The sequence below is a fragment of the Macrotis lagotis genome, chromosome 7 (genome assembly GCF_037893015.1).
Source record: "Macrotis lagotis isolate mMagLag1 chromosome 7, bilby.v1.9.chrom.fasta, whole genome shotgun sequence".
Lineage (NCBI taxonomy): Eukaryota > Metazoa > Chordata > Mammalia > Peramelemorphia > Peramelidae > Macrotis > Macrotis lagotis.
In genome coordinates, this window is record NC_133664.1 from 16,215,601 (window position 1) to 16,227,933 (window position 12,333).

A 12,333-nucleotide genomic window follows, 5' to 3' on the forward strand; every position below is an offset into this window, starting at 1 on the left:
ATATTTGTGACCTTGGGTCACTCATTTCCCTTTTCAGCAGTTTAGGCAATTCTCTAGATCTTATTAAGTTAGGAATGAGGCAACATAGGTAATGGAGAGAATTTGAATTTCCTAGATTTGTGACCCCACCCTTGATAGTCTTTAAGATGGTGGCAAACATCTTGGATATGCCCATTGTTCCGTTTTTACATCTTCAAGCTATTGCTAACATCTTCAAGAAATCTTGTATAATTTTGATCTACATATAAGGTGCCATGAGAAGACAGAGATTTTGAGATAGAATTTTGTTCTGCCAAATCAGATGCATTGTTATTGGCAACAAACAATAAATGTAACAGGACTTTGCATTTCCTGCATCTTCCTGTAACTTGGGTAACTATAATGCAGTGGCCTGTTGTTGAATTTCTCTTGGAAATGCCTGTCTTTTACCTTCTTACATCTCCATCAAGCATGCTCTCAGTGTATGTATGGATTATTCTTATAAACATTGTTTTAGAGATGAGAAAGTAGGCTTAAGAGCCAGCAATTAGATTGACATTTGGGGAAGGATAATAATGAGGTCTGTGATTTATTCCAAGCATTTGGTGTCATTCCCTCTTTCAGACACCTGGAGAGCTGATCCCTTGAAACCTTCAAAATTTCTACATATTCTTATTTTGCGTGAGCTTGGTCCAATCCTGATCATCTTTTCTATATCATTTCCTTTTCCTCATGCATGCCATAAAGCATGGTAATGTTAGAGTTCATATCAGTAGTAATGGATTCAATTTTTCATCATCCTTGTGGTTTCTTAAATGCCCAAGGGATGATTTTTCTTCATTGTCTGGGAAAAGCTTGGGTAAACTTTTATTCCCCTCTAAATGTTTCCCAGTGTTTATGAGATGATACCTCTCTAACTTACAACCATTCTCTGTAAGCTTTACAAATGAGTCTACAGTTTAATCTTATATTAACCATGGCTTTCACATTTCCCCCTTGAGGGTCAATAGTTCATTGAAAAAGGTGTTTCCTAGGCTCCTTTAATCTCCTTTTGGGGGGCAATTGATTTACATTGGTTTAAATTTCTTAGAAAATGAGGTACTGTGTCTTTGTCTATTTTTCATCCATTTCCCATTTGGGGAGTTGGCAACTTGTTTAAATGGGTTAGGTTGGAGTTACCTCTCTCTCTCTCTCTCTCTCTCTCTCTCTCTCTCTCTCTCTCTCTCTCAGTACACACCATATCTCTATGTTTGTATTATTATAATTTGATATTGATTTTTGGCTTACTGCTAACATATTAGTACTTTTATTTTACACAGTTGATTCAGAAATGTAATGTGTCATACCCTGTCATCAAATGTAATCATTTTCAATTTTTGTATTGCTATTTGATTATCATGTCCAGTGACTTTCTTCTTAAAAATGGCATATTTTTATGTACACCACAGTCCACAAGTGCATAATTTATCTAGATTCTCACTCCTGAATCATGTTTTCCAACACATTTCTCATATCTTCTCCCATGCCCACCATTGTTTTGACGACACCACAATTTAGAGGGTCTTATCCCATTCTAAATACAATCTCTCTATATCTTCAACCACTGCATCATATATTGACATATAGGCCACAATTATCTTCTTGATGATCTTTTCACAAGTTCTTATCATGAGCCCTGCAATATGGGATGATTTCGTGACAAGATATGGGTGTTTCTTGTTGCTTTAGGACCCAAGAAGAAAACCAACTTCTTTATATCTATTAAAAGAACCAGTGAGGGGTGGCTAGGGGTGGATAGAGCACCGGTCCTGGAGTCAGGAGTATCTGAGTTCAAATCCAGCCTCAGACATTTAATAATGACCTAGCTGTGTGGCTTTGGGCAAGCCACTTAACCCCATTGCCTTGAAAAAAACTAAAAAAATAAAAAAAGAACCAGTGAGCTGTCCTTCACTAAATTACAACTTTCTTCTTCTTGTAGTGTCCTTTACAGTGAGAATGTCAAGACTGATAAAATTTAATTCCTCTAATCCTTTAATTCCTTTTTCTACTGGTTGGTCATTGGTTCAAAGATCTCGTCTTTAGAGTGCCAACAACTAAGTTTATATTCATAGGTCTCCTAAAACTCTTGTGAGTCTTAGCACCTTAAGCCTCCCTTTCTGCTTCTCTGTCACTGTAACTGTGGGCTTGTAAGGGGACAGCTCCAGAATAAGAACTATTTTGTAGTTTTTTGGATTTCATGTCCAACAGATTCATTAGTAAGTGGGCTAACAATTGATAATGAATGTTTCTGTATTTACCTAGGCAGGTACATACAGAAAGTAGAAGAAGTTGTGGCTAGGACAGTGCCTGGAGTTGTGCCAATACAGCAGAATCTGCTATGGAGCTCTTGCCCCATTGGCAGCAATCCAGGTCCCCTCCATGTTACAAAAAAGCAGGAGACCTACAGAGGTTCAAACAGATCCTATTTTTTTTAAGCAATAGATTTATGTTCCTGGTTAAATTTTGCTTAGGCCAATATTAAAATTAGTTTTCATTCCCCAAAGCAGGCACCCACAGAAATATGCTGGGAAGCAAAATTTCTGTGAGCAATCCACATAGGAGTAATTGGGAGTTGATGAAAATACAAGAATAGCTATTGTTCTAATTAGGAGGTTCTGAAATAACTCCCTCCCAGCATGGGACTTTCACCAGAGTGAGTATGCTAGCTCCCTCTCTCTTTTTCTAACAGAGTTGGCCTGTTGGTGGCCTTGGTATTACTTATTGGGAGGGGACTATTTGTTCTTTATTTGGGGAATGGGATTAAATTTGGTTTGTTCAGTTTCTTCTGCTTATTGGAGGTGAAGTGGGAGGGGATGTAGGGGAGAGGAGACCAACTTGAGTTTATTTCAGTGGGTTTATTCAATTAGATTTGGGGTTCTTAGCCTTTACTGGGGCTTTGTCATGGGCAATCTTCTCAGAATCCTTTGTTAAAGTACAAAAAATAAAATACATAGGGTTACAAAGGAACAAATATATTGAAATTCAGTACTTAAAATATTTTTTAAGATCAGTTTAAGAACTCCTTTTTCCCAATTGACAGAGGAGCTATCTGAGACCCAGAGAGGAGTCACTTGTTCTATAGAGGTCACATAGCTAGTTAATCAGTCAGAATTTGAACCCAGGACTCCTAGACTCCCAGTCCAGTACTCTGCCACACTCAGATTTTTTTTTTTAGGCAAGATATTTCCACTCCCCTTATTTATGAACAGATAATCCAAGCTGAAATAAATACTAGGGCTTAATTTTTGTTCTCCCTTTTCTTTATTATTGGCTTCCATCCAGGGCAGGGAAAGAGGTTAAATTTAAACCACTTATTCAAAGGCAATTTGTCACATGCTAAAAAAAAAGGAATAAGAGGATGTCTAAATTTTTGAGAAATAGTGGTATATTTGAGGGGAAGTAGCTACCTAGCTGTGGTAGTCTCTAAACAAGTCACTTTACTTCTACTTCAGTTTCTTTAACTCCAAAATGGGAATAATAATTACTTCTCCTTACACAGTTGATTCAGAAAAGAAGTTTATACTAGTAATCTCTCATATCCTGTCTGGTAAACTGTCATCACTTTCAATTTTGTATTATTTGTTGACCATCACATCCAGTGACTTCCTCCTGTGGTTGTAAGGGTTAAATGAAATGTTATCTTGACAAACTAAATCATTATATGCTATTGTATTAAGATTTCTGCTTTTTCTCATCTCTTCCCTCTGCCTCAGTTGGGCTCTTCTGCTTTGCTGCATTTTTCAATTCATTCTTGAAGCTATCCAAAAAAGCCTGTGATCCTTAAAGATATCTTAGAAGTATAGGGCTCAAGATAGAGGATACAGCATGCTCCAAATAAAACTTGTGGTTCCATCTCTGCATAGCTCTCTGTTATGGGAAAATGACAATAAAAAAGCAATTTTTAAAATCCATATTTTTTTGTGTGTTTTTACATGATTGAACCTGACCCTTAATCAGGTGAAATACACCCTGACTTACAATTGATTCCAACTGATTTGACTGAGGAAGGGTCAACCGAAAATGGACCTTTTTCTCCTCGTAATTCTGATCGGTTGATATCATGTGTCATAATGTGAGCATGAGGCTTATTGGCAATCTTAGGCTGGTGATTAATTGCTACAAAAGTAATTTCCTCCTAATGACTCGGAGTCTTGACAAATTGAAAATTTTCTTTGAACCTTGGTTTTTCTATTTTGAGAATAAGGGGAACAATTGTGTTCCCCAGTAGAATTCAGGCTCTTTGCGGGCTGGAGCTGTTGGTTTTTGTATTTATTCTCAGGGACTGTAGCTGAGATTTGCCTCTATCAACCAATTAACCAACATTTTCTAAGTATCTGGTGTAAGTGTCAGACACCATTTTATCCATGAGGGGTCCGAAGACAAAAATGAAAGAACTCATGCTCTATCAAGACAGACCATGTGAGGCATGGAAATTTATACAAAGTAAATAAAGGTTAATTTGGGGGAGAAGGTGGGAGCACCTGGAAGAATTGGGAGGGACTCTCCTGGGAGACATGATTGAACTTAAGCTTTGAGGGAGACTAGGGATGCTGGTCAAAGATTGGGAGATGAGCGAACACTGTGAGAACGTGAAACAGTTGGAAGAGAATGTTGTGAGTGAGGAGCAGCTAGGAGTGAAGTGGATGGAGCCTTAGACATGAATTCAAATTCTGCCTCAGACACTAACTGTGTGATCCTGGGCAAATGACTTCACCTTCTGTCTCAGTTTCCTCATCTGTAATATGGGATACTAATAGAACCTACCACATGAGATAATAATTGTAAAACCAACCTTAGGCTGTTATATAAATGAGTTTATTCTTTTTTTTTTAGATATTTTTTTTGCAAGGCAATGGGGTTAGGTGGCTTGCCCAAGACCACACAGCTAGGTAATGATTAAGTGTCTGAGACCGGATTTGAACCCAGGTACTCCTGACTCTAGGGCCAGTAGTCTATCCACTGTGCCACCTAGCTGCCCCTATAATAATCTCTTAATATTTAATATGAAGGATCAGTATTTTAAGGGCTCTACCTGGACCCCAGTGACTATTTAGAAGTTCCTAATTGCTTTTTGGGATTTTTCTCCAATATTCATTGATCTTAAGGACACAGGTTCTCTTTCTAACTATAAAGCTCAGAACTTATCCAAGCATTCTTATTCTCATTCTGCACAATTCTTGTCCCTGCCTCACTACCCATCCTCCCCAGGTGATGCACCCTGTGTTGTGGAGTGACGTGGAATGTATATCAATGGATCCTAAGGCTTGACTGGTTTTTTTTGTCCCCTTGCTCTCAATACTATAACAGGACCATTGTCTTTTCTGGCCATAACTCTCTCTGAGGACATCCTTTATGGTCCTCTCCTGTGCATTTCTCAATTGGTAATCTGTTACAGCCCCAAGCACTTCTCCATTACCCTCTGGTTGACCTGCAACTCTAGAAATGGTGGTATTCCATGACTCTTAGTCACATCCCATCCCTGTAAGAACATTGCTGTTAAAAAGATGACTCAAAAAAAAAAAAAGAAAGATGACTCTTTGCTTCAGGGAGAAGCAACTGGGAGTCATTGGATATACTATCTATTTCCTAAAGGCAATCCAGACCTATGTCTTCCTTCTATCCAATTCTGAGTCCAAATCATCATCCTTCCATGATCTCCGTTTATGATATTGGCGCCCACAGACAGCTCTGTGGATTCTCCACCTAACTCTATACTGTGGTCTGAACAAGAGGCAATTTTACCCACTGGATTTTCCCACATGCATTTTCAGGAAAAATTCTTTTGACTGGCCATGATCTTTGGTGCCATTTTGTAGTAAATGTAAGGGGAGTAGAGATGTGGAAACTTTATTCTAGATCCTGGAGAAACCCTGATAATACATCACTAGCTTTCTTGGTCTTGGATTCAAAGGATTTTAGTAGTCTGACATAATGAAACATACTCTAGATTGGCTTGCCTTCATTTGATTCATTGAAGGGTATGTGGTGAGAGAGAGATCTATCATTCTTGCAAAGGTCATGTTGAAAGGGGCAGCTAGGTGGTACAGTGGATAGAGCACTGACCCTGGAGTCAGGAGGACTTGAGTTCAAATTTGACCTCAGACACTTAATCATTACCTAGCTGTGTGACTTTGGACAAGTCTCTTAACCCCATTGACTTGCAAAAGCCACACACACACACACACACACACACACACACACACACACGTCACATTGAAGAGGGCAGCTAGGTGGTGCAGTGGATAGAGCACTGGCCCTGAAGTCTGGAGGACCTGAATTCAAATTTGACCTCAGACACTTAATAGAAAAACCTAGATGTAATGTTGTCCTATACACAATTGTGCTAAGAATTATGCCCTATTGGGAGGGATTTGTGTTTAAGGAGGCTCCCTAGGAAAAAGATACGTGTGTGTGTGTGTGTGTGTGTGTGTGTGTGTGTGTGTGTGTTTCTAGTTCAGCCTTACCCAGGTGGTATTTAAAAAAACATAGCATTTACTCTAACTTAGGTCAAATACTGAACATATTCCCAGGGTCAGGAAGCCTTGGGAAGTTGTAATGGCTCTTAACCAGAATCTAATCCCTTTATGGTGAAGTCCAAGGTACATTTCATTTAGTAACCACTTCCACTCATGGTGGTAGGTCCTTGGTTGAGCTAATACTCACTTCTCTTACTTTTTCTGTGCATCTACTCAAGAATTTCATCTCTCTGCACCATGGGCACACGGATGTTTCCTTTTCCTGGGCAGACCTTATGCTAGCAAGTCATTGAAGCTTGTTTCATTTCCATCTAAGAGTTGGTCATGGAGTCAGCTTCACAGGATAACTGGCGACCCTGGACAGTGCAGGAAATCCAAGCGGACAGTTAACCAAGGAAGTAGCGGCACTCTCCAACCCGATCTCATGCTGGGGAAAATGTAAAAGGATTCAGCAGTGGCAACGAGTGGACACACACCTTTAAACGCGTCATGTCTCATTAGTAAGCCAGTGGTTTGCTGGAGCCTGGGAAAAAGTGACTGGTAACTAATGCCCCAGAGCAATGTCTCTGTGAGCTGCAGCTGGACTTCATGAGATTTCCCTGGACTGAGTTTGCTGAAGCTCTCTAGGGGTCCAAATGCTTTCCAGTTGCACAGCTGGACTGAGTTGGGCTGGACTGGGCTGGCCTAGCCAGGTGGAGCATCCTGTGCTTCTCCTTGGCCTGCCCTGTCTCTGACCTCATCCTTCTCCATCTAGGAGAAAAAAACTCCAATGAAACCCATTTCATGGTTGTTCTCTGGGTCATGCAAACCCACACACAATCTGCCTCTCATGCATTCACCCATACTTACATGCACACACACAGATATAGACACACTAAGTCACAGACTCTCACACCTACACATGTACACTGGCATACACATGGACACTCTTACACATACACACACACTGATTCTCACACACATACACACAGACTCACACAAACATACACACATTCACTGACTCACATACATACATACACTGATTCTCACACATACATACATACACACACAGACTCCCACACATACACTGACACACACACACTCACTGACTCACACATACATACTCACTGACTCACACACACTGACATACACACTGACTCACACACACTGACACACACACTTACTGACTCTCACATACACACATAAACTGATTTTTACACATACACAGAGACTCATATATACACTGACATGCACACTGACACATGCACTCATTGATTCTCACATATACATGTACACACACAGTTTTACACACACACTGACATACACACTCACTGACTCATACACATAGCCACATACAAATGCACCTACATACTGACTCTCACATACACACACACAGACTCACACTGACTCTCACACATGCATACACACAAACATATTCACACACACTGACTCTCACACATTCACACACACATATACACAGACACATGAGCACACCATGCGTCTCCAAGTTCTTGACGTCCTTTCACATTGGTGGCTACAAAGGCGCCTCCCAACAGAAGGCGCTTTCCAAGGCGTGCTGTCAATCAGCTCTCAATCTGGATGTTCTTGCAGACATTCTTTATCCTGCCTGATTTATTTCATATTAAAAGGGCTGTCAATCTGTATCCCAGGAACAGGATGAAAAAAAGCTGAGTGATGTCGGTGGGCTTTTTGTTGTTGTGAAGAGCAGTTGTCTCAAGTCTCTCTCTCAGTTAACCCCCCCATCCTGGCCCTCCCCAGCCCCCCTCTTCCTTTTTCTTCTTGTATTTCTATATCCAAGGCCCTTGAGCCACATCAAGGCAGTTTATATGAGAAGTCGGTGGTGGCACCTTTTTGATTATCCACCAAATCTATCCCTCTTAATAACTGAGGGCTCAGCAACATGACCACACTTCCACAGGAAAACATGCTTGGAAAATAGCAGAAGATTCAACGTTTGGAGAAGCCATGGCCAAGTTTGGGCTTCTTTAGAAAGAGTCCAAGAAGGAGCTCAGCACCTCCTAATGGTGTGACTGGATTGTGGTCCTGCCTTGTTGGCTTATGTTAATAAATTGATAGCTAATTTGCCTGTCACTGAGTTAGGCCTTCAGACCCCTCCCCTCTTTGATTCTTGTCCCTCAGTTTAGGGCACCATCTTTTTGAACTATGAGCCGGTTTCTATTTTTTCCTCATCCCTTTTTGGCTGAACTTTTGCCTCCAGAGTCTGGCTCCAACTTGCCTTCCCAGATTCCTTAGTTGGGACTCAGTGACCAGCCAGAGTAGTGATTTGCCTGCTGTGCCTGGCCTTCCAGTTCCTTTCTCCATGACTTTGCATTGGTTGTCTGTTATTCCTAGAATGACTGCCCTTTATTACCTCATTTCCTTCAAAGTGTAGCTCAAGGACCTTGGCCTACAAGAAGCCTTCTCTGATCATCTCCTCCCAGTCAGTCATTCATGAGTCTGATTTTAATCTCCATATATTTGTATCTATCTGTATATATTTATACCATCCAAAAGAGAGCCAACTCCTTGAGGCCAGGGACTGTATCATCCTTTGCCTCCAGAGCAGCAAGGAACACAGGGCTTTGTACATTGTGTCCCTGGGGGTGGTGGGTTTAGCCTAGGCCATAAGTTCAGGCTTTTCTCAGGCTCCCCTACAGCCCCGTATCCAGACATTGCATGAGGGAAGGTCACATGAAAGAGGTTTGCAAACCACCTTGGGTCGGTTCATTTGATCCTCCCAGTGAGACTGAGGGACTAGAGTGGGGACCTGGAATCAGGAAGACTGGAGTTCAAATCATGCCCCTGGAATGATGTTGACTTCTTTAGAAAATGGTTCCATGAGTGTGTTTAAAACCTCTTAATTAGCTGTGCCAGGGGCAAGCTGCTGCTTTGAGACTCAGTTTGCCCACCTTTAAAATGAGGATACGGATAACCTAGCTCATGGGGTTGTTTGGGGCTCAAACAGAGAGTGGATGATGCAACTAATGGTGCCATAAAAGGGTCACTTGTTATCCTTCAACCCTAGGCTACCCTGGGACTTGGCTGATGCTGTCCTCCTCCACACCGGTCCTCATTCCTCATTGATGGGAAGGTGGCTACTTCTCCTTTGCTCACCCTTCCTGATGGTACCTCGACTTTATCTAGTCTCCCTTCTCTTCTCTCTGCCCTTCAGTCTTGCTCCAGAAAGGTCACAGGTCACCTGGGAATGTGACCAATTCAACAAGGTTCCTGATCAGTCACTTGGTTCCCTAGTATTTGTTAAACTAGTATAAGCTAGCATAATCAGTGGATTATGTGTAGGAATACCAAGAAAGGCAAAACCAGAGACTCTACCTTCCTTCAAGGAGTACACAATTCTAATGGGGGAGACAGGAAACACATGAGTATGTACCAAGGAACTCTAGACAGGATAGAGTGTTCTAGACAGGATGCATGTTCAGTAAGGGGGATTGGGAAAGGCTGCTTGCAGAAGGTGGAAATTTGGTTGGACTTGATGTATGGAGACAAGGACCCTGATTATCCCAGGGACAGACAGGGAAAGTGTTCAGAGTCTGGAGTTGTACAGCATGAAGACCAATGTCCCTAGACTAAAAAGTGTGTCAGACACTCTACCAGATGCTGGCAATCCTCAATGTGGATGGTTCCCCAAAGATGCAGATTATCAGTCAGTCGTGGCAAAATTTCCCGTGATTCCAGCCCTCAAAGACTTATGTTTTCCTTGGAAATTCTATAAATTTATTTAAAACCTAAACCCTAAAGTGAAGTCCATTTTGTTGTCTGCCACAAATGGTACAGGAAAGGAAGGAAGAAAGGAAAGTAATAAGGAAGGAAACGGGGTAGAAAGGAAAGAAGGAAGGAAGATAGAAAAGAAGAAAGGAAGAAAGGTGGGAAGTAAAGAAAGAAAGAGAAAATGAAGAAAGGAAGGTAAAAAAAGGTTACGACAGTAACAAGGAAGAAAGAGAGTTAAGAAGGAAGGAAACTAATAAGGAAAGAAAGAAGGGAGGAAGGGAGGAAGGAAGGAAGCAGAGAGCTCCAGAAGTAAAAGAGGCAGGACAAGATCCCCGAGTTATACTGACCAGACATTAACTAGGGAACCTGCTATTTGTCAGGCCTTCAAACCTGGACTGGGACATACTCAGAGTCAAGGAATGGGTCTCACTTCCCTCATCCAGTGAAACCACACCTCAAATATTTGAGCTCTTGAGCACCACAGTTTAAGGAGGATGATGAGTTAGAGAGTTTTTGGGGAGGCACCAGGGTGATGAAGGGATTTGAAATGGTTTGTTATGAGAGTCTGTTGACAGAGATGAGGACAGTTATCTTGGACAAGAGAAGGCTTGGTGGGGACATGATGGTTGTCTTCAAGGATCTAAAGGTCTTATATGAAGAAGGGGAAACCTGGTTTCTGTTTGGCCTAAGAATTAGGTGCCCACCAACTGGGCAACACAATGAAGCTGTAGTGGGCCATATGTAAACTAGGCTTCCTAACAGTGACTGCTCTTTCCCAAATAGAATGGACTTCCTGAAGAAGTAGTGAGTTCTCCCTCACTGGGAACAGAGACGTTATTGGGGTGGGATTTGGCAACTGTTGGAATGCCCCCCAACTTTGAGAATCTGAGTTTTGTGGCATGCTCCCTCCCCCCCTTTGTCTTTCTCTGTCTCTCTGTTTCTCTATGTCTTTCTCTGACTCTGTCTCTGACTTCTCTGTCTCTCCTCACCTCTCTCTGTGTGGTAGCCTACTACATCAGAGTGGGTAGAGGTTTAGGGATGATTTTCTTTGTATCCCCCAGAGTACCCAGAGGAGTGTCTTATCTATAATAGTCATTCAATCAATATCAGCCAGTCAATAAATATTTATTAAGGGCTTACTATATGCTAGACATTGTGTTAAGAGCTAGATATTAGTTAAATGAATGCTTATATCAATAAATGATACCTGAGTACAGGAGTTTTCCATTTCATGTCTAGTATAATGGGAGAATTGATGAGATTTTAATTGATTTTTTACTTAAATATAACATCTGTAAGAATGAGAGAAGGGAAAATTCAGGAAGGCACAAAAAAGAACAAGAAATGTGATTCTGATTTTACATGGGCAGAATGATACCAATTCTGTCTCATGTGAATGAAGAAACAACTCTAGTTGTATAAATGAGGGTGAGCTCCATTCTTTTCTTATGGAGTTGGGATGACAGCTGTGATTCTGTCCAGTGGGTGGGGCTCCCATCCTTCTGCAATCCCACATCTTTCCTATAAGCAGAGCAATCTTTGAAAGCCAAGGAGCATTTCATATAGAGGAAATATTTACTGGAGACATGATAGAAGGGAGGGAGGGAGGGAGGGAGGAAGAGAGAGAGAGAGAGAGAGAGAGAGAGAGAGAGAGAGAGAGAGAGAGAGAGAGAGAGAGAGAGAGAGAGAGAACTTGTGATAATTTGCTTAAGTGAGACGCTTTGAGGATGAGGCAAAGGGAGTGGGATGGGTGAAGAAGATACCAGCCCTGGCTGTGGTGCTGAAGCCCAGAGAGTCAGAAATAAAGAGAGGGGAATGGGGTGTGACTGGACTGAGTCAGTCCCCAGAAGTTCCTGGAAGGAACTCATCAATAGAAGGGGATGGGATGGTGGAGAGAAATTTGAGGATAAATAGACAGATGAGTCATAGGAGGAAGAGTCCAATCACCACTGAGGGGCTGCACCTGGGCTCGGATCCCATCTTTGGCACCTCCTAACTCTGTCAGGACAGGTCAGTCCCATGATCTCTCTCTGTCTCCGTTTCCTCATCCATAAAATGGGATAATAATAATAATAATAATAATAATAATAATAATAATAATCCCTCTAAT

At 41.5% G+C, this 12,333-nt stretch overlaps 1 long non-coding RNA gene across 1 annotated transcript; it reads right to left on the reverse strand.

The window, feature by feature from the left end:
- Positions 1-3,274: 3,274 nt before the first annotated feature.
- On the reverse strand, positions 3,275-8,989 carry LOC141494391 (uncharacterized). Its single transcript, XR_012470425.1, has 4 exons — positions 7,968-8,989; positions 6,971-7,244; positions 6,682-6,850; positions 3,275-3,885 (listed from the first exon to the last, which is right to left on the reverse strand). It is a non-coding gene; the product is annotated as an uncharacterized LOC141494391 (long non-coding RNA).
- Positions 8,990-12,333: the final 3,344 nt, after the last annotated feature.